Consider the following 26,330-nt stretch of genomic DNA (forward strand, 5'->3'; position numbering starts at 1 on the left):
AGGCAGCCCCTGCATGCAGCCTCACTACACATGTTTGGGCAAGGCAGTAAACATCTTGGCCCATGCAGCCGCACCCACTTCCCTCAAGTTCATATTGTTGCTCCTCCTAGGGGGCTGCGAACTAGTTGGTTATCAATGGGACGCAGAGGCCCTTGGTCCAGTGAAGGTTCTATGCGCCAGTATAGGGGAATGCCTGTGCCAGGAAGTATGAGTGGGTGGGTTGGGGAGCAAGGGGAGAAGATAGGGGAGGGAGAAGATAGGGGATTTTCGGAGGGGAAACTAGGAAAGGTGATAACATTTGAAAAGTAAATAAGGAAAATATCTAATTAAAAAAAATGTTTTAGGCCTGGGTCTGCATTGGCTCTGGGCTGTGGCCGGCTCGGTGATGCTCCTCCGGCAGCTCACTGCAAGGTCATCTGGTGCCCCCCACCGCCTGCATCCCTGCTGCCTCCGCCTGCCCTGCCACCGCCACCTGCGCTGCCTCGGGACCGGCTATATGATTAGGCCACAATCTTCAATGAGTAGACATATTCCTTTCTGTGGTGTTCTCGGTCACACATTTATGGAGTTTCTGAAGGGCAGTGGAGATCATTGCCAGGCACATCACGACCTCTATGCAGACAAGTAAACTGTAGAAATTCATTACTACTTCACCAAGAAGCCCCCATAAGAGTGGATAACCTGGACACAGGCATGTTGAATTGAAATCTGCAGAGCATTTGACAAGAGCTCAGACCTGGATGGGGTAAACCTCAGTGCACTTCCTTTGTATTGCCTCAGTATTACTGGATTGAAGAATCACTGCTTCTTGTTAGGAGGTTGATTTCATTGCCCGTTTCTCCCAATTCATACTCAAAGCACTGAGAATTTCAAGTGGAGTATATTGAATATTGCAGTAGACTTCAGGTTGTTTTTTGTTTTTTTGGTTTTTTTTTTTCTGTTTTGTTTTTGTTTTAAAGCATTTCTGTATTCAATTTTTTAATTCTTTCATAACCCTATTGGGTGTTTTTTTAAACTAAATTAACATGGCTCGAATGAACCGCCCTGCTCCTGTGGAAGTCACATACAAGAACATGCAATTTCTTATTACACACAATCCAACCAATGCGACCTTAAACAAATTTATAGAGGAACTTAAGAAGTATGGAGTTACCACAATGGTAAGAGTATGTGAAGCAACTTACGACACTACACTTGTGGAGAAAGAAGGCATTCATGTTCTTGACTGGCCTTTTGAAGATGCTGCACCACCATCCAACCAGATTGTCGATGACTGGTTAAGTCTTGTGAAGATTAAGTTTCGTGAAGAACCTGGTTGCTGTATTGCTGTCCATTGTGTCGCAGGCCTTGGCAGAGCTCCGGTGCTTGTTGCCCTAGCATTAATTGAAGGTGGAATGAAATATGAAGATGAAGTACAACTCAAGACAAAAGCGGCGCGGAGCGTTTAACAGCAAGCAACTTTCGTATCTGGAGAAGTACCCGGAAATGCGGCTCCGCTTCAAGGATTCCAATGGTCATAGAAACAGCTGTTGTATTCAAGAAAACTGGGGTGCCTGATGCCATTGCCTTGGAAGTGGAACTTCAGATGGGACCTGATTTGTCATACCTATTACCCAATGTGTCGGCTTACCGAATAAGTCTGTATTCGGTAAGCACCACGGGAATATTGAAAAACCAGTCTTACCAGGCCACAAGTTTGACAGAATTGCAACCTCTATATTTGGGCTATGATCAACATGTTTGGACACTTAGCAAAAGATTTTTGCTGGTCAGCATTTAAAATGTGCTTATTATTTGTACCAATGGACCTTTCCTAAAATAAGGTATTGAGTTACGTCATTAAATGTACTCCTGTGCCAGAATATTATTAGTCTATAAGGAATTTAGAAGGATTCGGTGCCAAAATACCCAGCACAATACTTGTATATTTTTAGCATCATACAGAACCAAAATTGCAGGAACTAAGAACTCTAGAGCATCCATGGTGTATTCCTTCAGTCATTTCAAACACTGCAGGGCTTCTCTCATTATCTGCCTGCTCACTCTGTTTACATATCCCACACTTACACCAGAATACATCAGGTTTGCTTAGCCATCCTTTATTTTTTTATTTTTTTTTAACTAAGTCTTGCGCTGATTATTTAATATCTCTGTCTCATTTTGTTCTGTTTTGGGAAACCTTTGTTTGAAAATCAACTTTGTTACAAAAGCACATACCTTCAGTAATGTCTCCAGACAAAAAGCCTTACAGTTAACTTAATGTCTGCACTCAGAAGTGCAACCTAACAGGGAGGGCCTAAAAAAGAAAGGAGAGGAGGCTATGAAATATTTTTAGTAATATGTTGCCTTTGTCTTGTGCAGAACATGTAGAGTATGCTCTTTAATTTAGTAAATATTTTTAAGACATAGAGATACATTGTTGTAGCTAACCAATTCTTAATCAAAATTTCTGAAATTTTTGTGTTTTCCTTACCTATCAGAAGTTTTCCAGCTTGTTTGAATTATGGTTTCCTCTTCTCTCCCCAATCTCTTGCAAAAAAGACAAAGTGGGATCTGCTAGTGAACTGAGCAGAAATGTTTTATATGCCTTTTGAGCTATGTAACTTAATAATTGGATACTTGATCATTTGTTTTATTATGTAATCGATAAAATGGTGATGTGTATTAAAGTTAGTTCAACCATATATTTATACTGTCTGAGAATGTGTGGTTATAGTTCTGTGGGAGAAATAGTTTGTCAGTGTTCATCAGCTTGTACAAACTTAGTACGAGAGCTTCAACATCTAAATAAATGATGAAACGCAAAAAAAAATGTTTTAAAGGGCAGAGAAATAATTTAGAATGTAAATTTTAAAAGAAAATTTTCTATGAATATAGAAGTCAAAAAATTGTATAAAGTGTAGGTAAGCTGATAGAATATTAAGCTATCTACATGATGTGAAACCCAAGATGGTCACATAATTAAATGGAGTATGCCAAGACAGGCCCTGGGACAGAAAAGAAAAGGGGGGAAGGGGAGGGAAACATTTTTAAAATTCAAATAAAGCACAAACTCTAAAAAAGAAGAAGAAGAAAAGAATGACAAGCATAAACATTCCAAAGAGAATGGGTGGAGGGAGACTCCTCAAACCTACAAAAACAACTTTAGACAAGTGAGGAATGCAAATAAGGAGAAAACACTTCAATTGATTATCTACTATCAAAGATCAGCTCTGAAAACATAAATACAAGTAACTCTATACAGTCGGAGATGGCTGAACCTATGTATTTAGGAATAAAATATAATATAATATAATATATATACACATATATATTATCCATGATATATAATTATGTATTTGTATATGTAATTATGTTGTGATGTTGTAATTGAAGTGATGTAAGTACAATCTCATAAAATAAGTGCACTAATTAAAACAACAGGTTATAGCTCATTATAAAGGTATCACTTGTCTTCCTAAATGAGTTAAATGTGATACATAGCTTTGTGTCCACTCAGCACAGAATTTCAGTGTGAAAATTTAGGAAAGAGTAATATATTCAACAGTGGTAGCTTTCCGAAAAAGTTCAGAATGTCTACAAGTCTTGCTTTGTCTGGAGAGCATCTTCCTGCTTGATCTTATGATCAGTTTTTTGTATTCCTCAAACAGACTGCACTGAAAATATTGCTATTCTGCAGAATTTTGCAACAAACTATTCTTTCTACCTGATAGTTCTTGAATTGCAAATTCGTACTGAACAAATCAATACTAGACTCTGGATTGTGTTTCATTTTACTACTTCTGAAAAGAACAAACTGGAGTTGATATCCCTTAAGACTTTGAAACCTCTGAGAGTACCCATCTACATTATTTCTTTTCTTTGATTTCCTGACCCAATTAGGACATGGCCTCAAATTTGCTTGTCTTTTAATATGTAAAGTATATAGGAAAGGGATCTACATCTACAACCCAGTATGCACCTCACACACATTTAATAATCCCACCTGGGCAGAGTAATTGAAGCATTAATCCTACAACCAGATTCCTCACATATAATAAAATTTAATGACGAGTTAAATAAAATGAACAAAAAGAACTCATCTATTTTTAAGCCCATCAGTTGTAGCAAGAGGAAAATTGAAAAGTGAGTCAGTTACTAAAATACAGTAAAAACGAGAGCTCTTTTACAAATTAGCCATCTGGTAAAACTACTGAATGAAAGTTGGGTTTGAATGTGAGCACTAAGCAGCTTGTGATATTGAACTATTTTTTATCTTCCTACAGAAATAGAATAAATTTTGGTTATGAGAAAAGCAATGAAAATTATTATCACCATCAACCATATATTGAACACTCTCTATGTGCATAGTCTCGCAATTAAAATCATTAATCAAAATTGGGCCAGGTACTTCTGACCTTGGAATGCCTCAGTGTAATGAGAAAGTTAGTACACAAGCAAGTTTAAGCAATTCTTTATGTGCCAAACCATGCTGCAACAAGGCTTTTCTGACATGGGGATCAGAGGAAGTAAGTGTTTCAATAGGTGGTGGATAATAGGTTACTGGGAATAGGTACAGTTTCTCTGTTCTCAGGTTGTCTCAACAGCCTCACTTTGAAAAGACTGGCCAGGTTTATCTTTTATACTATGACCCATCTCTATCAAACCTTGCCATTTATTTCTATGTTTGATCAAAAACCAACCAAGCAAACAAACAAACAAAACTCCAAATATGCATCATTTCCCTGAATCTGATTTTTTTTAATTTTTAAAAATATTTTTATAAATTTTTATTGGATATTTTCTTTATTTGCATTTCAAACTTTTTCCCCTTTCCAGGTCTACCATTTGGAAACACACTATCCTATCCCCCCTTCCCCTGGCTTTATGAGGGTCTCCCCTACCCACTCACCCACTCCTGTCTTCCAGCCATAGCTTTCTCTACACTGAAGCATTTAACACCCTCAGGGCAAAGGGCCTCTCCTTCTACTGATGACCAACAAGGCCATCCTCTGCCACTTTTGCGGCCAAAGCCATGGGTCCCTCCATGTGTACTCTTTGGTTGGTGATCCAGTACCTGGGAACGCCGGGGTTCTGGCCTTTGGACACTGTTGCTCCATCCATGGGGCTGCAAACCCTCTCCGCTTTTTCAGTCCCTTCTCTAACTCCTCATCAGGGACTCCACACTCTGTCTGATTTTTAGTGACTGAATTTGTTTGCACTGGCCACAAAACTTATGTGTTAAAACAATAATAATGTTTTAGCTTTGAAAAGTGACTTTTAATTCTTTGCATGTGTACACAATTTGTTCTGTGACATCTATACTGCATAAAGTATTGTTGAAATAATTAGGATTGAACTCAATCAGTACTTTATGAGGTACTCAGTCCTAACAAAATGTAAATTCAGTCCATTACATATGTAAAGGCACACACGTAGTATGTTTGAGATGATGAGATGGGACAAGCAGTAGTTGATGGCAAATGTTACCTTTTGTTAGGTAAACATTGTGAACTACTAATGGCTATCATTATCTCCTTACACCACCTCAGATTGTCTTCTAGACTCTGAAAAAACAAATGTATCAGCATAAGTTATTTTTGCAAAGATATGCTAACCTGTTTTTTTTCCTTTTTTATATTTTTTATTGGATATTTTCTTTACATACATTTCAATGCTATCCTGAAAGTTCCCTATACCCTTCACCCGCCTTGCTCCCCTACCCACCCACTTCCACTTCTTGGCTCTGGCATTCCCCTGTACTGGTGCATATAAAGTTTGCAATACCAAGGGGCCTCTCTTCCCAGTGATGGCCAACTAGGTCATCTTCTGCTACATATGCAGCTAGAGATATGAGCTCTGGGGGTACTGGTTAGTTCATATTGTTGTTCCACCTATAGGGTTGCAGACCCCTTCAGCTCCTTGGGTGCTTTCTCTAGCTTCTCCATTGGGGGCCCTGTGTTCCATCTTATAGATGACTGTGAACCTGTTTTTTATTTTCACTATTCTGAACACTAGTGGAACAGTTTCAATTATCCATGTTACATATATTTAAAATAACAAATATCATCTCTTGTGAGGTAGGTTAAACATGGAATTTCTAATAATACAGATATTTTAATAAAATAAATAGTTTTTATTTAAATTACAGGGCACTACTGTAATAATATAGCTTGAAAGATTAATCGGATAAATTGCAAGAAGGATGAGAATTTTAAAATAGGATATTTGCATTAGAAACTGAATTCCAGATATTTAGAAAATATTACATGAAAATTATTTGCTTTGCATTTATATTCCTTACTACTGTTTCATCATCCACTAAGGTTTGACTGTAAATCCACTATTTATAGTATGATTTACATAATTCAGTTGTCATACATAGATATTCATGGTGCTTACAGTGAATGGCACTGAAGACCCTAAAATTAAAGTGATAAAATTACTAATCAGAAATGAAGGGCAGAACAGTCTAATGACCCCATAATAAAGGAATACAGTAAAAAAAACAAAGTCTTTGCCTATTTTATTAGCCTTTATGAAATGTAGCAATTTCTTAACTACACAATCAGCTAAAAAATTATAAAGCAAAAATAAGGTGGCATAAATAGCTCCTAATCTACTAATTAGATCAAATTAATAATTCCTCACATAAGCAGACACTAGATTCAAATGTATGTATTGGTGAATTCTACTAAATTTTGAGTTATAAAAATTTCCACTAGCCTTTATCAGAAGATGTGTTATCATGTGTATTCTTGTTGCTTCTATTCTGGCTGGAATGATGTGGAATCTTAAAGTAGTTTTAATTTATGTCTTTTGAAAAAAAACTTAGTTTTTTGTCTTGTTTTGTTGTTTTGTTTTGTTTTTTCACTCCAGATTTACCCCCTCCCAGTCCTCCCTCTGACTGTTCCACATCCCATGCTTCTTAATGGCTAAGGATGTTGTGAACCCTTTAAATATTTCCTAAACATTTGCATCACTTTTTAGAATTTTCTGTTTAGTTCTACATCGGAATTGTTTTTAACTTGTTGAGACCCTGGCTGTGGGATCATAGGTACTTGGAGACAATCTGCTATTGTAATTCTGTAAACTAGTTACTTTGCCAAATTATCTTTAAAATTTTTATGTTTGTATCCTTAAACTAGGCTGTCTCAATGTTGGACAGAAAAATTTAAGCTTGGCAGTAGACAACAATCAACAGAAAAATACAGATGTGGTCAAGATGTCATGAATACAAGACTTAGTACTTAGCCCTACATGGAACATCTATATTAACTGCCCACCCCAGAAATCAGGGAACACTGAGAAAAAAAAAAGAAAAAGAAAAACAAACAAATGGGGGAGCTAGAAGATGGGTGAGAAGAGTTGTGAAGTGCTGTTTTCTGGACAATTATTTATATCACACTCATGAACTGATAGCAGCTCTGGTTACATGCACAAGTATAAGATCAAGCTAGGAAAATTCCTGGCATAGATGAGGTGAATGATTTCTAGATACCAAAATTTACTGAGGAATTATTTCTTTTCTTTTCTTTTCTTTTCTTTTCTTTTCTTTTCTTTTCTTTTCTTTTCTTTTCTTTTCTTTTCTTTTCTTGTCTTCCTATAGGGTCACTATGCTCCTCAGCTTCTTCCAGCTTTTTCCTAATTCAACCACAGGGATCAGCACCTTCTGTCCATTGGTTGGGTGTAAATGTCTGCATTGATTCAGCTGCTTGCTTGGTCTTTTGGAGGATAGTCATGATAGGCCCTGCTTGTAAGCATACCATAGCATCAATAATAGTGTCAGACCTTGGGGCCTCCCCTTGAGCTGGATCCCAATTTGGGCCTGTCACTGCACCTATTTTTCCTCAGGCTCTCTTCCATTTTTGTCCCTATTGGTCACCTGCAGATTGGGAAAAAATTCTTCACTAACTCCATATCGGATACAGAATTAATATCTAAAATATATAAAGAACTCAAGAAGCTAACAACCAAGAAACCAAACAACCCAATAAAAATGGAATATAGAACTAAACAGAGAATTAACAACAGAGGAATTTTGAATGGCTGAGAATCACTTAAAAAAATGTTCAAAATCCTTATTGATCAGGGAAATATAAATCAAAACAACCCTGAGATTCCACCCAAGCTATAATTTTTAAATTAACTTTCTTATAAAAATTTACAAATGAATTATCAATGGAAACTAACTACACCCAGTATGTACATATCAATGAACTTCTACACAGTTAAAATAGCCAAACTATTCTTTTATATAAGCATTAAAAAGGTTATCATTTTTTTCTGCTAAGGCAGACTCTTGGCTGGTCTGCTCCAGTGAAGACACCATATCCTGATCCATCTTAGAGAACCTTCTGTTCTCAGAGAAGTTGGTAGGAAAACCCGTCCAGAGTCCCAGAGCTACTGCTGGGAGCCTGGTGAACTCCAGACCCATCAGCCACCAACCACTCCCCCCATTACCTCTTCCCTTCTCTCACTTCTGCCCCTTCCTTCTGGTCTTTTCTGCTAGGGAAGACTCTTGGCTGGTCTGCTCCTGTGAGTACAACATATGCTAATCCATCCTAGAGAACCTGCTGCACTCAGAGCAATTGAGAACCTGCTGCACTCAGAGCAGTAAAGAATCCACTGTAACTCCTTCCATGGGTGTTTTGTTCCCATTTCTAAGAAGGGGCAAAGTGTCCACACTTTGGTCTTCGTTCTTCTTGAATTTCATGCGTTTAGCAAATTGTATCTTATATGTTGGGTATCCTAAGTTTCTGGGCTAATATCCACTTATCAGTGAGTACATATTGTGCGAGTTCCTTTGTGATTGGGTTACCTCACTCAGGATGATGCCCTCCAGGTCCATCCATTTGCCTAGGAATTTCATAAATTCATTTTTTTAATAGCTGAGTAGTACTCCATTGTGTAAATGTACCACATTTTCTGTATCCATTCCTCTGTTGAGGGGCATCTGGGTTCTTTCCAGCTTCTGGCTATTATAAATAAGGCTGCTATGAACATAGTGGAGCATGTGTCCTTCTTACCGGTTGGGACATCTTCTGGATATATGCCCAGGAGAGGTATTGCGGGATCCTCCGGTAGTACTATGTCCAATTTTCTGAGGAACCGCCAGACTGATGGAAGGAGTTACAGAGACAAAATTTGGAACTGTGACGAAAGGATTGACCATCTAGTGATTGCCATATGCACGGATCCATCCCATAATCAGCTTCCAAACGCTGACCCCATTGCATACACTAGCAAGATTTTGCTGAAAGGACCCAGATATAGCTGTTTCTTGTGAGACTATACCGGGGCCTAGCAAACACAGAAGTGGATGATCACAGTCAGCTATTGGATGGATCACACTGCCCCCAATGGAGGAGCTAGAGAAATTACCCAAGGAGCTAAAGGGAACTGCAACCCTATAGGTGGAACAACAATATGAACTAACCAGTACCCCAGAGCTCTTGTCTCTAGCTGCATATGTATCAAAAGATGGCCTGGTCGGCCATCACTGCAAAGAGAGGCCCATTGGACTTGCAAACTTTATATGCCCCAGTACAGGGGAACCCCAGGGCCAAAAAGGGGGAATGGGTGGGTAGGGGATTGGGGGGGGTGGGTATGGGGGACTTTTGGGATAGCATTGAAAATGTAAACGAGGAAAATACCTAAAAAAAAAAAAAAAGAATCCACTGAACTCAGAGCAGTTGAGGATCCACTTAACGCAGAATAGTTGAGGATCAGCTATACTGAGAGCAGTTGCACAACAGCTTGACTGCTCCATTAAAGACCCAAGCATCTGAAGGGCACCCAGGAGACCTATTGCAGTCAGGACAACAGATCAACAGCTTCTTGTCCCCTGTGAAGATTCCTCAGTTGGAAGGTCCCAGAGATGGTCTGCTACAGCCAAGGCTGCAGGCCTACCAGGAGACCTGAAGCAACCCAGGGACAAAGAGACAGACTCCAGATAGTCGCCCAGATCAACAAACACCAGAGATACCCAGATGGTGAATAGCAAGCAAATGACCATAAGCAACAGAAGCCAGTATACATGGGCATCATCAGAACCAAGTTTTCCCAACACAGGAAGCCCTGAATACACCAACACACCTGAAAATCAGGAAGCTGACCTAAAATCCTATCTCATAAAGATAATAGACTTCCTTTAAGGAGGATATCAGTAACTCACTGAAAGAAATACAGGAAAACACAGATAAACAGGGGAAGGAATTGAACAAACTGATCCAAGACCTAAAAGTAGAAGTAGAAACAATAAAGAAAATACAAATGAAGGTAAACACAGAAATGGAAAACCTAGGAAAGAGGTCAGGAATCACAGATGTGAGCATCACCAACAGAATACAAGAGATAGAAGGAGAATCTCAGGTGTAGAAGATACCGTAGAAAAGATTGACACAACTGTCAAAGAAAAATTCAAAATAAAAAACTATTAACCAAAAGCATCCAGGAAATTCAGGGCACAATGAAAAGAACAAATCTAAGAATAATTGAAATAGAGGAGAATGAAGATTCCCAGCTCAAAGGACCTGAAAATGTCTTCAAAAAATCATAGGATAAAATTTCCCCAACCTGAAGAAGGAGATGGTTATAAATGTACAAGAGCATATAGAACACCAAATAAATGGGACCAAAAGAGAAAACTAATGGGACCAAACCACTAAACACACAGAACAAAGAAAGAATATTAAAAGCTACAAGGAAAAAGGGCCAAGTAACATACAAAAGTAGACCTTTCAGAATTATACCAGACTTCTAAACAGAGACTATGAAAGTCAGAAGAACCTGGTCAGACTCATGCAGACTCTAAGAGAACACAAATGCCAGCCCATACTACTATAGCCAGCAAAATTCTCAATCAAGATAGTTGGAGAAACCAAAATATTCCAGGACAAAGCCAAATTCAAACAGTATCTATCTAACTATCCAGCCCTACAGAGGATGTTATAAGGAAAACTCCAACACAAGGAAAGTACCTGCATCAAAGAAAGAATGAGTTATTAAGCATCTCACAACAAAGCCAAAAGGAGAAAACCACAAACACACCCACAAAACAAACATATCAGGAACCAATAGTCATCTTTTTTTAATATCTTTTAATGTTAATGTACTCAACTCACCTAAAAAAAATACACAAACTAATAGACAATGTGCAAACAAGATCCAACATTTTGGTTCATACAAGAAACACACCTCATAACAAAGACTGGCACTATCTCAGAGTAAAAGGATAGAAAAAGGTCTTCTAAACAAATTTTCCTAGGAAACAAGCAGGAGTTACCATCCTAATACCCAATAAAATAGACTTTAAACTAAAAGTTATCAAATTGATTAAAAAGGACACTTCATATTCATCAAGGAGAAAATACACCAAAAGAAAGTCTCAGTTCTGAATATCTATGTTCCAAATGCAAGAGCACCAACATTCCTAAAAGAAACTTTACTAAAGCTCAAAACACACATTGGACCCCAAACAATAATAGTGGGTGTGATGGTTTGTATATTCTTGCACCAGGGAGTGGCACCATTTGGAGGTGTGGACTTGTTGGAATAGGTATGACCTGGTTGGAGTAGGTATGTCACTGTGGGTGTGGGCTTAAGACTCCCACCCCAGTTGCCTGGAAGTCAGTCTTCCACTAGCAGCCTTTGGATGAAGAGGTAGAACTCTCCTCAGCTCTGCCTGAGCCATGACTGTCTGGATGCTGCCATGCTCCCACCTTGATGATAATGGACTGAACCTCTGAACCTGTAAGCCAGCCCCAATTAAATGTTGTTTTTATAAGACTTGCCTTGGCCATAGTGTCTGTTCACAGCAGCAAAAACCTAAGACAGAAATTGGTACTGGGAGTGGGGTATTGTTGTGATAGGTCTGACCATGCATTTATTTGAAAGAATGTGGATTTTGGGACTTTAGATTTGGAACACAGTGGAATGCTTTAAATGGGGCTTAATGAATCATCCTAGTAGGAATATGGAAGACTTTGTTGCTGGAAGTAATTCCAACTGTGTTGACCTGGCCCAAGAGATTTCAAAGGAGAAGAATTTCAGAATGTGGCATAAAGACTGTTTTTGTGTTTTTTTGGTGAAGAATGCAGCTACTCTTTGCCCTTGTCTGAAAAGTCTGCCTGAGGCTAAGGTGAAGAGACTCAAATTAACTACATTGACAAAGGAAGTTTCAAAAAAAGCCCAGCAGAGACTTTGTTCTCTGGTTAAGTCTCACAAAGAGAAGTTTGAACAAGCATAGCAAGCTTAGAAAGGCAAAAATATAAAATATATGGTTCAAATATTAAAGGCATACCAAGAAGTGAAATGGAGCAAAATCCTGCATTCTAGGAGATAACAGATTAAAGGAGTGGGATTTTGGGGCAATATCCTACCCAGTTAAATTTAGATCCAGACATGGTGGTACACACCTTTAATCCCAGGAGACAGGCATGCTGATCTCTGCATTCAAGGTCAATCTACAGAGCAAGAACCAAATAGCCAAGCTTAGGCAGTGAAGGATTTAGAAAACATAAAGCCAGTGATAATGTTATAGTACAAGGGGATCATGTTCTAGTTCCTGTAAGCAGCAGAACTTGGCAGCTTCAGCCATGTGGCTCTGGCTCTAGAGTTAAGATTGGAACGAACTACTGGGACAATAGATGCTGGTTAGCTGGAGCTAAGACATTAGAATGAGTAAGAAGAGACCAGCATCACTGAGTTTAAATCTGGGAGTTGTTTTCTAGGAGCACAAAGAAGCTGTGTTCCAGAGATAGCCAAGGTTGTACCTCGTGCTGCAGCTGGACTTGGTAATGTGTAAGAGTCACGCAGGTGGTACTGGTTTTGAATGCATGAAGGTGTCATGAAGAACAGCTGAGGCTAGGCACTGTGAGAGGTTATGGATGGTCATTGGAGAAGGTGTGGCCTCAGCTCTAGTTGATGGGCCCAGGACTGAAGGAGTCAGACAAAGGATTTGATGCTTGGCACCATGAAGAGAGCCTAGAAGAGGCTATTGGTGAAGCCTAGTTGGAGTAGAACACCCCAGTGTATTGGAGATGTCAGTACCATGGGATGATCACCAAGAACAGCAGCTGTAGTGGAGTGGATCAACCTGAGCTTAGAGTGCTACAGAGGGCAGAGCTGGAGAAGTGATGCCAGCCCTTAGAAGGAGTCCACAAGATCAAGTGGAATCCCAGACACTGAAACAAGAGCTGTAACATTGAAATTGCCTTGGAGGCTCAAAAATGTTAAAGATGCCAGAGATATGGGATACATGCTGAGGAAAGCTGCTAACAGGGAGTAGAACTAGCCCAGGAGAAAACAGTGTGTTACAGTCAACAAAGATGAAAAAGGAATGGAGATCTGAAGACTGCTTTGACACCAGCCATAGAGATGCAGAGTTTGGGGTTTGCCCAGTTGATTTCCTGCCTTGCTTTGGAGATTATAGTTAATTAGTTGGATGAATCTCAGAAGAGCCTTTGAACTTTGGACTTTTAACATTGTTGAGACTGCTATAGACTATGAGGACTTTGAAAGTTGGACTAAATGCATTTGTATTATGCTATGTTTAAGTATGGCCCCCATAGACTCATGTTTTTGAACAAGTCTATGAGGGCCAGGGAGTGGAATGTGATAGTATGTATATTCTTGGACCAGGGAGTGGCAAAATTTAGAGGTATGGACTTGTTGGAATAAGTGTGACCTGGTTGGAGTAGGTGTGTCACTGTAGGTGTGGGCTTAAGACTCTCACCCCAGTTGCCTGGAAGTCAGTCTTCCACTAGCAGCCTTTGGATGAAGAGGTAGAACTCTCCTCAGCTCTGCCTGAGCTATGACTGTCTGGATGCTGCCATGCTCCCACCTTGATGATAATGGACTGAACCTCTGAACCAGCCCCAATTAAATGTTGTTTTGTTCACAGTAGCAAAACCCTAACTAACACATTGGGAGACTTCATCACCCCACTCTCACCAATGGACATGTCACTGAAACATAAACTAAACAGAAACACAATGAAACTAAAAGAGGTTATGAACCAAATGGATTTAACAGATATCTGCAGACCATTTCACCCTAAAAGAAAAGAATACACCTTCTTCTCAGCACCTCATGGTACCTTCTCCAAAATCAATAATATTGGTCACAAAACAACCCTCACTGATATAAGAACATTGAAATAATCCCATCATCCTTTCATATCACTAATGCTGGTTTGTAAGAACATCAACACCTAAAGATAGCCCACATACACATGGGAACTGAACAACTCTTTACTCAATGATAACTTGGTCAGGGAAGAAATAGAGAAAGAAATTAAAGACTTCCTGGAATTTAATGAAAATATTGACACATCATACCCAAACTTATGAGACAATGAAAGCAGTGCTAAGAGGAAAGTTCATAGCACTAAATGCCCTGATAAAGAAACTGGAGATATTTTACACTAACAACTCATCAGCACACCTGAGAGCTCAGATAAAAAAGAAGCAAACTCACCAAAGAGGAGTAGAAGACAGGAAATAGTCAAATTCAGTGCTGAAATCAACCAAATAAAAACAAAGAAAACAATACAATGAATCAACAAAACCAGAAGCTGTATCTTTGAGAGAAGGTTCTTTGAGAAAATCAACAAGATAAATAAACACCTAGCCAAATTAACTAAAGGGCTGAGAGGCAGTATCCAAATTAACAAATCAGAAATGAAAATGGTGACATAACAACAGAAACGGAGGAAATTCCAAAATCATTAGATCCTACTATAAAAACCTATACTCAACAAAACTGGAAAATCCAGATGAAATGGATGGTTTTCTAGACAGATACCAAATAACAAAGTTAAATCAAGAGCAGATAAACTATCTAAACAGGCCCATATCACATTAAAAACCTCCCAACCAAAAAAAAAAAAAAAAAAAAAAAATCCATGGCCAGCTGGATTTAGTGCAGAATTCTACCAGACCTTCAAAGAAGACTTGATACCAATTTTCCTCAATCTATTCCATAATATAGAAAGATAAAGAACACTGTCTAACTCATTCTATGAAGCCACAATTACTCTGATACTTAAACCACACAAGGACCCAGTCAAAAAAGAGAACTTCACAGTCTCGCATATGAATATCTTGGCAAAAATACTCAATAAAATTCTTGCAAACTGATCCAAGAACACATCACAACCATCATTCACCACGATCATGTAGGCTTCATCCCAGGGATGCAAGCTCGATTTATTATATGAAAATCCATTAACGTAATCCACTATATAAATGAACTCAAAAGAAAAAAAAAAAAAAAACACATGATCATCTCCTTAGATGCAGAAAAAGTATTTGACAAAATACAACACTACTTCATGTTAAAAGTATTGGAGAGATCAGGAATTCAAGGCCCATACCTAAACATAATAAAAGCAACTTATTGCAAACCAACAGCTAATATCAAATTAAATGGAGACATACTTGAAGCAAGCCTACTGAAATCGAGTACAAGACAAGGCTGTCCACTCTCCCCATATCTATTCAATATAGTACTCAAAGTGGTAGCTAGAACAATAAGACAACAAAAAGAGATCAAGTGGCTACTAATTGGCAAAGAAGAAAGAAAGGCATCACTATTTGCAGATGATATGGTAGTATACATAAGCGACCCCAAAAATTCTACCAGAGAACTTCTCTAGCTGATAAGCAATTTCAGCAAAGGGTCCAGTTATAAAATTAACTCAAATAAACTAGTAGCCTTCTTTTATACAAATGAGAAACAGGCTGAGAAAGAAATTAGGGAAACTACTCCCTTCAAAATAGCCACAAATAATTGTTAGTAATTCTAACCAAACAAGTGAAAGACCTGGATGACAATAACTTCAAGTCTCTCAAGAAAGAAATTGAAAATCTTAGAAAATGGAGAGATTTCCCATGCTCATGGATTGGCAGAATTAACATAATAAAAATGGCCATCCTATGAAAGGCAATCTACAGATTCAGTGCAATCCCCATCAAAATCCCAACACAATTCTTCAAAGACATGGAACAAGCAATTCTCAAATTCATCTGGAAAGGCTGAAAACCCAGAATAGTGAAAACAATTCTTAATGATAAAAGAATGGCTGGGGGAATCACAATCCCTGACCTCAAGCTCTACTAAAGAGCAATAGTGATAAAACTCTATGGTATTGGAACAGAGACAGACAGGATAATCAATGGAAGAAACCTGAAGACCCACAAAACACACACACACACACACTTACACAAACTTGATCTTTGACAAAGAAGCCAAAAATATATGATGGAATAAAATAAAGCATCTTCAATAAATGGTGCTGGTCTAACTGGCAGTTCATATGCAGAAAATGAAAGTAGACCAATACGTGTCACCTTCCATAAGGCTCAAGGGCAAGTGGACCTGATCAGAAAACTAGATACATTGATTCTAATAAAAGAGAAAGTGGGAAAGAGCCTTGAACTCATTGGCCCAAGTGGAAATTTCCTAAACAGAACGCCAATGGTTCAGGCTCTATGATCAAGAATTGATAAATGGGACCCCATGAAACTGGAAGGCTTCTGTAAGGCAAAGGACATAGACAAAAAGACAAATCAGCAACTTACAGATTGGGAAAAATATCTTCACTAACCCCACATCTGATAGAGGGCTAATATCCAAAATATATAGAGAACTCAGGAAACTAATCACAAAAAAAAGAAAGAAAAGAAAAGAAAAGAAAAAAGAAAAACAAACAAACAAACAAAAAACCCAAACAACCCAATCAAAAAATGGGGTATAGTACTAAACCAAGATTTCACAACTGAGGAATCTGGAATGGTTGAGAAGCACCTAAAAAAATGTTGAAAGTTCTCAGTGATCAGAGATATTCAAATCAAAACGACCCTGAGAGTCCACCTTACACCAACTAGAATGGCTAAGATCAAAACAACAGTTGACAAAATATGTTGTGGAGGATGTGGAGAAAGAGGAATATCCCTCCATTGCTGGTGGGGTTGCAAACTGGTACAACCACTCTGGAAATCAATCTGGAGTTTCCTCAGAAAATTGGAAATAGATGTACCTGAAGACCCAACTATACCACTCTTGGGAATATACCCAAAAGATTTCCTACCATGCCACATTGGAACATGTTCCACGATGTTCATAGCGGCCTTACTTGTGATAGCCAGAAGCTGGAAACAACCCAGATGTTCTCCGGCAGAAGAATGGATACAGAAAATGTGGTTCATTTACACAATGGAATACTACTCGGCTATTAAGAATGAGGACACCTGAGCAGTGGCGGCACACGCCTTTAATCCCAGCACTTGGGAGGCAGAGGCAGGTGGATTTCTGAGTTCAAGGCCAGCCTACTCTACAGGACAGGACAGGGATACACAGAGAAACCTTGTCTCAAAAAAAAAAAAAAAAAAAAAAAAAAAAAAAAGAATGAGGACACCCTGAGTTTTGCAGGCGAATAGACAGAACTAGAAAGTATCATTCTTAGTGACGTTACTCACACCCAAAAGGACATACACGGTATGTACTCACTAGTAAATCAAGGTTAGCCAAAAATAAAATAAAAATAAACAGTACAGAATTTCCAAGATACAGTCCACAGAACTCAGAAAGGTCAACAAGCTGAAGTACCCAATTGAGGACACCTCAGTCCCACTTGGTAGGGAGAAGAAAACAGTCACAAACGGGAAGAGAGTGAGCAACTGGGGGTCGGGGGTGTGGGAGAGAGTGAGGGGTAGAGGAGAACCTGATCTGTTATTAGATGAGGGAAAAGGACTGAAGTCCTGAAGGCCAGCAGAAGAATTGATACAGTTAAACTTGGGAGATAGGAGTTTGTGGTACCCTCCAGAATGTACCAGAGACCTGGAAGGTAAGAGACTACCAGGACTCAAAGGGAGTAATGTTAGATGAAATGCCCAAGAGTAGGGAGAGAGAACTTACAGAGCCCACCTCAAGTAGGGAGACAGGACATCAAGTGAGAGCTGGGTTTGCCATCCCACAGTCACAAGTCTGACCCAAAATTGTTCCTGTCTGAAAGAACTACAGAGGTGGAAATGGAGAGAGGAGCCTACGGAAAGAAGGTCTAGCGATAGGCCCAAAGTGGGATCCAGCTCAAGGGGAGGTTCAAAGGCCTGACACTATTTTGTGAGCTATGGAGCACTCACAAAAAGGGACCTAGCATGACTGTGCTTGGGAAGACCCAACAAGCATCGGAAAGAGTGGGATGCAGATATTTGCACCCAACCAACGGACAGAAGCAGCTGACCCCTGTTGTTGAGTTAGGAAAGGGCGAAAGAAGCTGAGGAGAAGGCCAAACCTGTTGGAGGACCTGCAATCTCAATTAATCTGGACCTGGAGATCTCTCTAACACTGTACCACCAAAGAGGCAGCACATACCAGCTGATATATGGCCCTCAACACACGTAGAGTAGAAGACTGCTGGGTCTGTGTTCACTCCGAGATGATGCACTTAACCCTCAAGACACTGGCAGATCCAGGGAGTATAGAGGTCAGGTGTGTTGGGGGATGGAGACATCTACATGGAGACAGTGGGGTGGGAAGGAGGTATGGGATATGGAACATAAGAGGGTGAACGGCGTGTACGGACAAATACGGAGTGTAAAATATAAATTAATTTAAAAATTAATAAAGTTACTGTGTTGGCTGGTTTGTGCATTAACTTGTTACAAGACAGAATCATAAGAGAAAAATGGAGCCAATGATGAGGAAATGCCTCCATGAGATCCAGCTGTTTAAGGCAATTTCTTAATTGTGTCTATTGGTCATGGGTCCTATAAAAAAGCAACAAAAATAAGCCAGTAAGCAGCACCTCTCCATGGTCCCTGCATCATATCCAGCATCCAGGTTCCTTCCCTGTTTCAACTCCTGTCCTGCCTACCTTCAGTGATGAACAGCCCAATGGACCCTTGCCTATCCAACTTGCTCTTTGATTATGTTTTTTTTTTTTAATTGTAGCAATAGAAATCCTAAGAGAGTAAGGCTTTGCAAACTGTTGTGTTCCATCACTCAATTATTGTTTCTTATTGTTAAAGATTCAGGGAATCTTTACAGATGTTGATAACCTTATTTCTATGTTAGGAAAATACACATGAGAAAACAGGACTAAGTTATGCTCTTTTTCTATATCTGTTTGGATTATCATTTTCCAGGTCTTGTTTAAATAGGCGAATTATTAGGGTATCATGGGTTTAACTTCTCTGTCATTTTTAAAAGACACTGTGTCACAGCAGATTTCCTTAACTGGGAGGCCAATTATAAACTGATCTCTGTATTATAACCATTTGTAATTTTCTTTAATGTGTCTACATTTGCTGCAAAAATAAGCTACTTTGATGCAGATATATATATATATATATATATATATAGTTTAGATTAGATTGTATTATATATGATACAGATAAAGACATAGACATTAATACATAGACATATAAATAAATATACCACACTTCTTTAGTGACCAATGGATTCCTGTTACTGTAAACTGGATATAGAAACAAACTAGATCTAAATCTCAATGTGCATTTTCTCACAGAAATTAATAAGTAAGCCCATTTACATCATTTTATATACCAATTTTCTTGTGTGCAGTATGTGTATAGAGATGCACTAAAACAGAAGACATGACTTAAGATGCATAAAACTTCAGGAAGGCTTTAAGCGGTAGGGAAAAAGCTTAGAATCAATTTTTAAAGACTATTTCATGTACATCAACATGTATGGCCACAGGTATAGAGAGCACAAAGTTATGACTCTTGAGATGTCAAAAGACATAGGCTAAAAATATCAAGCACAGAGCTTATCTCTGATATGTGTGAGAGGAAGGAAGTTCCAGAGGTAAGAAGTAATAGTTAAGGTCAAAGAGGTAACAGTATTTATATGTAAGTGACATAGGGAACGAAGGGATCAGGTCACTATAAAGTTTTCAACAAAAACTAAAATTGAAGAGGAGGACATTGGTATTAGAAAGAAATGAAGATTTGTTTTCATTCATATAAAAATTAAGTACTTACTAGATCTTCAGATATGTGCATCAAGTTGATTGCCAGGAGCACTAGAGACAATGGCCTAGGAGCATATGTCAGCCTAGAATTTTATCAACATCTAGGTAATATCCAGGACTGTGAGACTAGATGAAATATCTCTCATATGAGAGAAGAGGTCAGAAACTCCAGTAATGGAGAGCTTAAGCATTTCAGCATTCATGCATCAGAGAAGGGAAACGATGTCTGCAGAAGTATCTCAACTATAACACAGCAATCTGACAGATAAACCTAAAGAAAAAGATTTAAGAATAAAATAATAAAATAGCTGTCAACTCTGTTTAAGTAGGCCAAAACATAAAAACCTTCCTTGACTGTTGATTTTTAAATCTAAAATCCTGAAGGCAATTTAAGGAAAATAATAATTCTTCAACTTCTCATGCATGATAAGGTTTAAGAAAATGAATTCATAGTAAAGGTTGCCTTAAGCCACAGATCTTAGGGTTTAGAAAACAAGGACTTTTCTTTTCATTGTCCTGAAATGTTCTGTACAATTTACATGGCAAAGAAAAAACACTGATGTCTTACCTGCTTTCATCACAAAAATCTTTCAGTGTGAAATAGAAAATACGAGGAACTAATATCTCTATCCCCGTACCTGATAGATTTGCTAAGAAAGTTATTTTGCTGACTCTAAGGACAGGCATCAGGTATCCCAACATTACAGACTCTGGAGGAAAAAATGTGCTATCATTCTAAAAATGAATTAATCTCAATTTGTTATCCTCCTGTCTGGTCAATCTCAGGTCTACTATTCTCCTAAATAGATAGTTGTATATCATTCTGAAATCATAGTCCCTTTATTTGATGGCTTAATTCTCTACCAGAGCCAGTCCTAACCATCAAGTAAACCACTGTTTTACATTCTTGTATTTTATATCTCCCGAAATAAATAAATTACACTCATATTCATATTCTTGGAAAAATCAAATACATGACAAAACATTGTAATATATTTTTCTCCTGGGGCAGAAATTTTCACTAACAAGTTCTCAGCTTTTGACCATTCTCCTTCTTAAACTAACCTAAAGAGACTCTCCATGAGATACTGACTTCTCTAATTGTGTGAGGCAAAAACCAAAACAAACAAACAAACAAAAAAACTGTATGGAGTTTTAATTGATATTTGACAAATCACAAGACACGTAACAGCTTAAAATAAAGAAAACCTATCTCAGAATGTTGTTGAGTTAGTGAAATCTTTCCCTCCTTCAGTAGGGAAGGCCCAAATCATGACACCTGTAATCCTCTCATTCTTTTTGGAGACCCCATGAGTGAATCTGTTTCTGCTTATTCAGGTGTTCATTAAGCTCTTTTTTGTGTGGCTTGAAGTTCCTGTTTCCTTTTTGTTAGGACTGAGTTTTGTTGTGTAGGTTCAAGCACTGCCTCAACCTAGAGTAGAGGATGGCAACTTTCAAAGTAGCAATGGAAAGTTCAATTCTTAGTACACTTACAGCTTCTCTGGCTTCTCTGTATCTTACTCACACCTTACTCATAAATGAGAGATTGTTTGCCTTACAGTAAATAGTTGGTCTTAGTCCTAATTATGTAATATTATTAATTGCCCAACTTTCAGATTTAAAATTGTAGTTTTGTCAATAAAATACCTTCATGCAGCTGTTAACAGTAATAATTAGGCAGATAAGCATTGGAGTAAAAACTTGCTAAGATATGTGAGAAAAGGAACAAAAATCCTTGTAATATACTTTGTACAGTGAGAAATTTATAGTATGATAACATAATTTGCTTCTAATTGGTACTAGCATGAGTTACAGAAACACATTCTAGTTTGCATGAATTTACGGAAAAAGAGAAAAGAATTGCTTTGCTTTTTATAATTTTACATTAAAAAAGCAAGAATGTTTTGCTTGGGAAATCATTCTTATTTTGTAATCAAAGCATTGACTATGTGTTCTAATTCAAAAATAAATCTTAGGACATGTAGCTATCATCACATTTGAAGTCAAGATGTGTGCCTTGAGAATATTTTTCATGATTTACCTATAATTAATGCCTTCAAACATTCCTCATATAATGATGATTTAGCTTACTAAGATACTGAGACCAGTCAATATAATTTTACCTCACAATGCTCAACTGATTCTATGAAAATGCAAATTAAAAAGCAGAGTATTAGGAAAACTGAATTTGCATGCATATGGTGTGTATATATAAAATGATTCTGAATATTGGATATCATTACCCAATCATTACACTCGTAGACCATAATAAGGAACAAGAGGAATTTGCCATATAAAAGACATTAACAAAATGGAAAATTTTACAGGCATACAATTTATATCCTAAGCCCTAACAAGACCTGAATGCCAAAATCAATATAGCTAAGAAAATAAAGGTAAAAGCAGCATTTCTTACTGCAGCTAAAGAATATCTCTGTAGGGAATAAAGTTAATGAGGTTAGATATTACCTAGATCTTTTCAAAAGAGTTTAAAAACACACTACTGTCTTTTCTACTTAAACACTGAGTTAACACACTGAAATGTGTGTAGTATAGTAATTCAGAGGTTAACAACAGATTTTGATGTTAAACAGCTGAGTTAAGATTTAAGATGCAGATCTACTATTCACTAATAATATCATTTTGCAGCATTTCTTGATTAGTGTTTTTTGTTTTTACACAGACAATATGAAATATTCCTTAAACTATTACTTTTGTTAAATACAATTATAAACCTATTTTTAAAGATTTTTATTTTTTAAAACATGTGAATGTGTTTGTGTGATTATATGTAGTTATGTTCCAAAAGAGGCTAGAAATGGATGTTCATTCCCCAGGAGTTGCAGTTATAGGCTTTTGTGAACTGATGTGTATGTGTGAGTGCTAGAAAATGAATTCAGATCATCTTCAAGAGAAGAAAGTCTTTTTAATGGGTGAGCCATCTCTCAGGTTTGCCACTAACCAATCCATTCAATGTTTATATATATGTTCAGAATATTCAATAAGTATATTCTATATCTTCAACTGAAATGATCACAAAATCACTGTTTTGTTGTTTTCTAATGCTTTCTAAAATAATAAACACTATAAAGATAGTTTTGTATGGAATGATCTATAAAATGTATAAAGTTAAATTTTGGCAAGCTTGTTTGCCTCCATAGTACCACAGTTTAGTATATGTCTATCATCATACATACTGCTGGTAAGCATGATTAAAGTTCATATACAGGTGATTTGTGAATTTTAGTGCCTTTATAGAAATGAAGCTGATATAAGAGATCAAGCAATGTTATCAGAAGAAACTCTTTTATAGGTGTATTAAAATTACGTTTCATTAAATTTGGGGTCTTATACTAATTTCTTCAGAGAGATTATGATGGTTTGAGTATAAATGGCTCATATATTTACATGAAGGGTGCCACTATTTGAATTGATAAGGAGGTGTGACTTTGTTGTAGGAAGTACACTTAGAATGGGCTTTGTGGTTTCAAAAGCCCATAAAAATCCCAGAGTCTCTCTTTCATGTACTTTTTAGATCTGGATGTAGAATTCTTAGTATTTTTCCCCAGGACCATGTCTGCCAGCATATTGCCACACTTTTCACCTTGATTACAATGAACTAAACTGCTGAAGTTGTAAACAAGACCTAATTAAATGCTTCCCTTTTTAAGAGTTGTGGTGATCATGGTATCTCTTCACACCAATAGAACACTGACTAAGACAGGAGGTGGTATTGAAGAGCAGAACATTGCTTTGATAGGCCTGACCATGCTGTTCGCTGAGAAATTGTGTACTTTGGGACTTTGGATTAGGAAAGCAGTTGAAAACCTTAAGTGTTGCTTAATGAGCATATTGTTCAAAACATAAAGAAGCAATGTAGATATTATGGCCACCATGCTCAAGAGGAGGAAATGACTATTAATGAGTAGCCTAGACTATTCTGGTAAAATTTTGGCAAAGAATGTAACTGCTTTTGATTCATATCTCAAAAATCTTCCCGAGGCTAAACTGAATTATTTTGGATTAATGGCATTGTCAGAGGAGATTTCTAAAAGGCCTCATACTGACTATTGCATCGTCACTTGTGGCCACTCTTTGGCAGATATATAGTGAAAAGCTGAGCTAGAAACCCCAGTTCAATCCAAACCAAACCAAACCAAACCAAACCAAAATATACCATTTGAGAAGGAAAAACAAAAAGTACCAAGACGTGTTATGGCACTAAGTCCTATGCTCAGAGATAAATGTTTAAAGAAAAGTCTGATGCTCAATGGAGTAAATGGACTGGTGACCTGATGGCAAAAAACCCACATCTAAGCTTCCAATTTGTGAGAGGGAATTAAAGAAATGATTAAACAGTAATGGAAAGCATCAACACAGAAAGCTAATAATAATATATTTAAATGACAGGACATTGTCCCAGATCAATTAAGCAGCAGAACTTAGCAGTTTCAGCCACAAGATTCTCAATTTAGAGTCAAGGATGCAGGAAAGGGATTGTATAATTTCCCTCTGGGATTAAGGAAAGGCATTGAGGCAATGAATATGTCATAGGTGTCTATGCATGGAGGACTGGAGAAGCCTTTACATAAACCTGTAAAGGTGAAGCCTAGATTTTATTGGGGACAAGACATTGGGGATGCTAGAGCCATGGAATACTTGCTAAACAGATATGTAGGCTGCATACAGAACAAAGATGGAAGGAGTTAGAGATCCAAAGAACACTTTGACATCAGACATGGAGATTCAGAATGTAGTGTTTATCCTACTGATTTTTAGTCTTTGGTTTAGTTTCTGTTGTGAATAGCCCTGGAACTAATTCTGTTCTCCTGTGAGTGGTTGCAAACAAGCAATAAGTCAGCACTCAGGTGATTTTTTTTTTTTTTTTGTAAACCTGCTTCCCACCTTAATTTGTAAAATAAAGGAGAGCTGATGATTGGGCAGATAAAAGGAAACCTGGAGCAGAACGTGAGAGAGAAAAAGGAAAAAATGGAAGAGGGAGAGGATGCAGAGGAGGAGGAAGAAGAAGAAAAGCAGAGCAAAGCACATGGCCTGGAGAATCCTCAAGTTCTAATGGGTCTCATAAGATGGGAAAGATGGTAGTGTAGTGGTATATTTGCCCAATCTAGGCTCACAGCATGTATTCATATTTATGAGTTGTGTTTTCATTGCCAGGGCATAATTGGGTTGGAGAGATTTACTGCAACAAGTGTTTCCTTACTGCCATCTCTTTTCTCACTTTTGGATGATGATGTATATTCTGTGCCACTGTATATGGGAAATAAGTGATCTGATTTTTTACTTTGATTTTATAGGAGGCTACAGTTAAGTGATTGCTTTGAATCTCAGAAGAGACATTGAATTTGGACTCTTAAACAACGTGAAGAATGTGAAACTATGGGAACTTTAGGAATTGGACTTGATGTATTTCTGCATTATGATATGACAACAAGCCTAAGGGGGCCAGGAAGTGGAATGTGGTGGTTTGAATAGGAATTGCCCCCATAGGCTCATAGGTTTGATTGCTTAATCACCAGGGAGTGGCATTATTTGAAAGAATTAGGAGGTGTGCTCTTGCTGGAGGAAATATGTCACTGGGGGTTAGTGCTGAGGTTTCAAATGCTCACACAAGACTCAGTGTATCTCTCTTCAAAAACAGTTGCATCATGAAAAGCCTGTTTCAACATGGGTGATAGCAACAAGAGCTAGGAATCTGGAACCCTGCGCAACCTGAATGTATCTCAACAGATTGAATAGTGTCTTTGCGTCACTTGTTCTGAACATCTTCCAGGCAGTTCAGCATGTCTCTGATTCTCCAGACCATTTGGCTAGCTTATGCCTTTTTTTTTTTTTTTTTCATACAGCTTGTCTTGTCTAAGTGCGTCTTCCAGAAATCCTTCCCACTTATATTTCATGGAGATAGGTGTACCTAGTGAATCTGGTCAATTTCAGGGAATTTCCAAAGCCTTTCTGTTGTTTTTTCCTGTGTTTAAGAAACTTCCCTGTAGTATGGGATATTTTACCTCCCCTTAGAATATCCTGTTGTTTTTACCTTTCCTGTAATCATATTATGTCCTAAGGACCTTCACCTTAGAATATCCAATTGTTTGATTGTTTTACTTGTGTTCCAATATCTTTTTAAAAATAATCCATTGTTTCTCCTCCTTTTTGATTTCCTGTCTTTTAATAAGATCCCCTTCAAGATGGACAATTTTAATCTCACAAGACCTGACCTCACAACAGCTGTACAATATAAATTCTTTAAATTGCTTATATTCATAAAGGTTTAGCTGAAGCTATGGGACTCAAGTACAGAAGTAAGCAGATTAGATTAAAAAGCTTTTACTGT

The 26,330-nt window shown here is 37.8% G+C and overlaps 1 pseudogene; it reads left to right on the top strand.

Moving 5' to 3' along the window:
- Positions 1-911: 911 nt before the first annotated feature.
- Positions 912-2,021, top strand: LOC110302672 (protein tyrosine phosphatase type IVA 1 pseudogene; annotated as a pseudogene).
- Positions 2,022-26,330: the final 24,309 nt, after the last annotated feature.

Source organism: Mus caroli, unplaced genomic scaffold (genome assembly GCF_978045245.1).
Source record: "Mus caroli unplaced genomic scaffold, Mus_caroli_1 scaffold_9, whole genome shotgun sequence".
Lineage (NCBI taxonomy): Eukaryota > Metazoa > Chordata > Mammalia > Rodentia > Muridae > Mus > Mus caroli.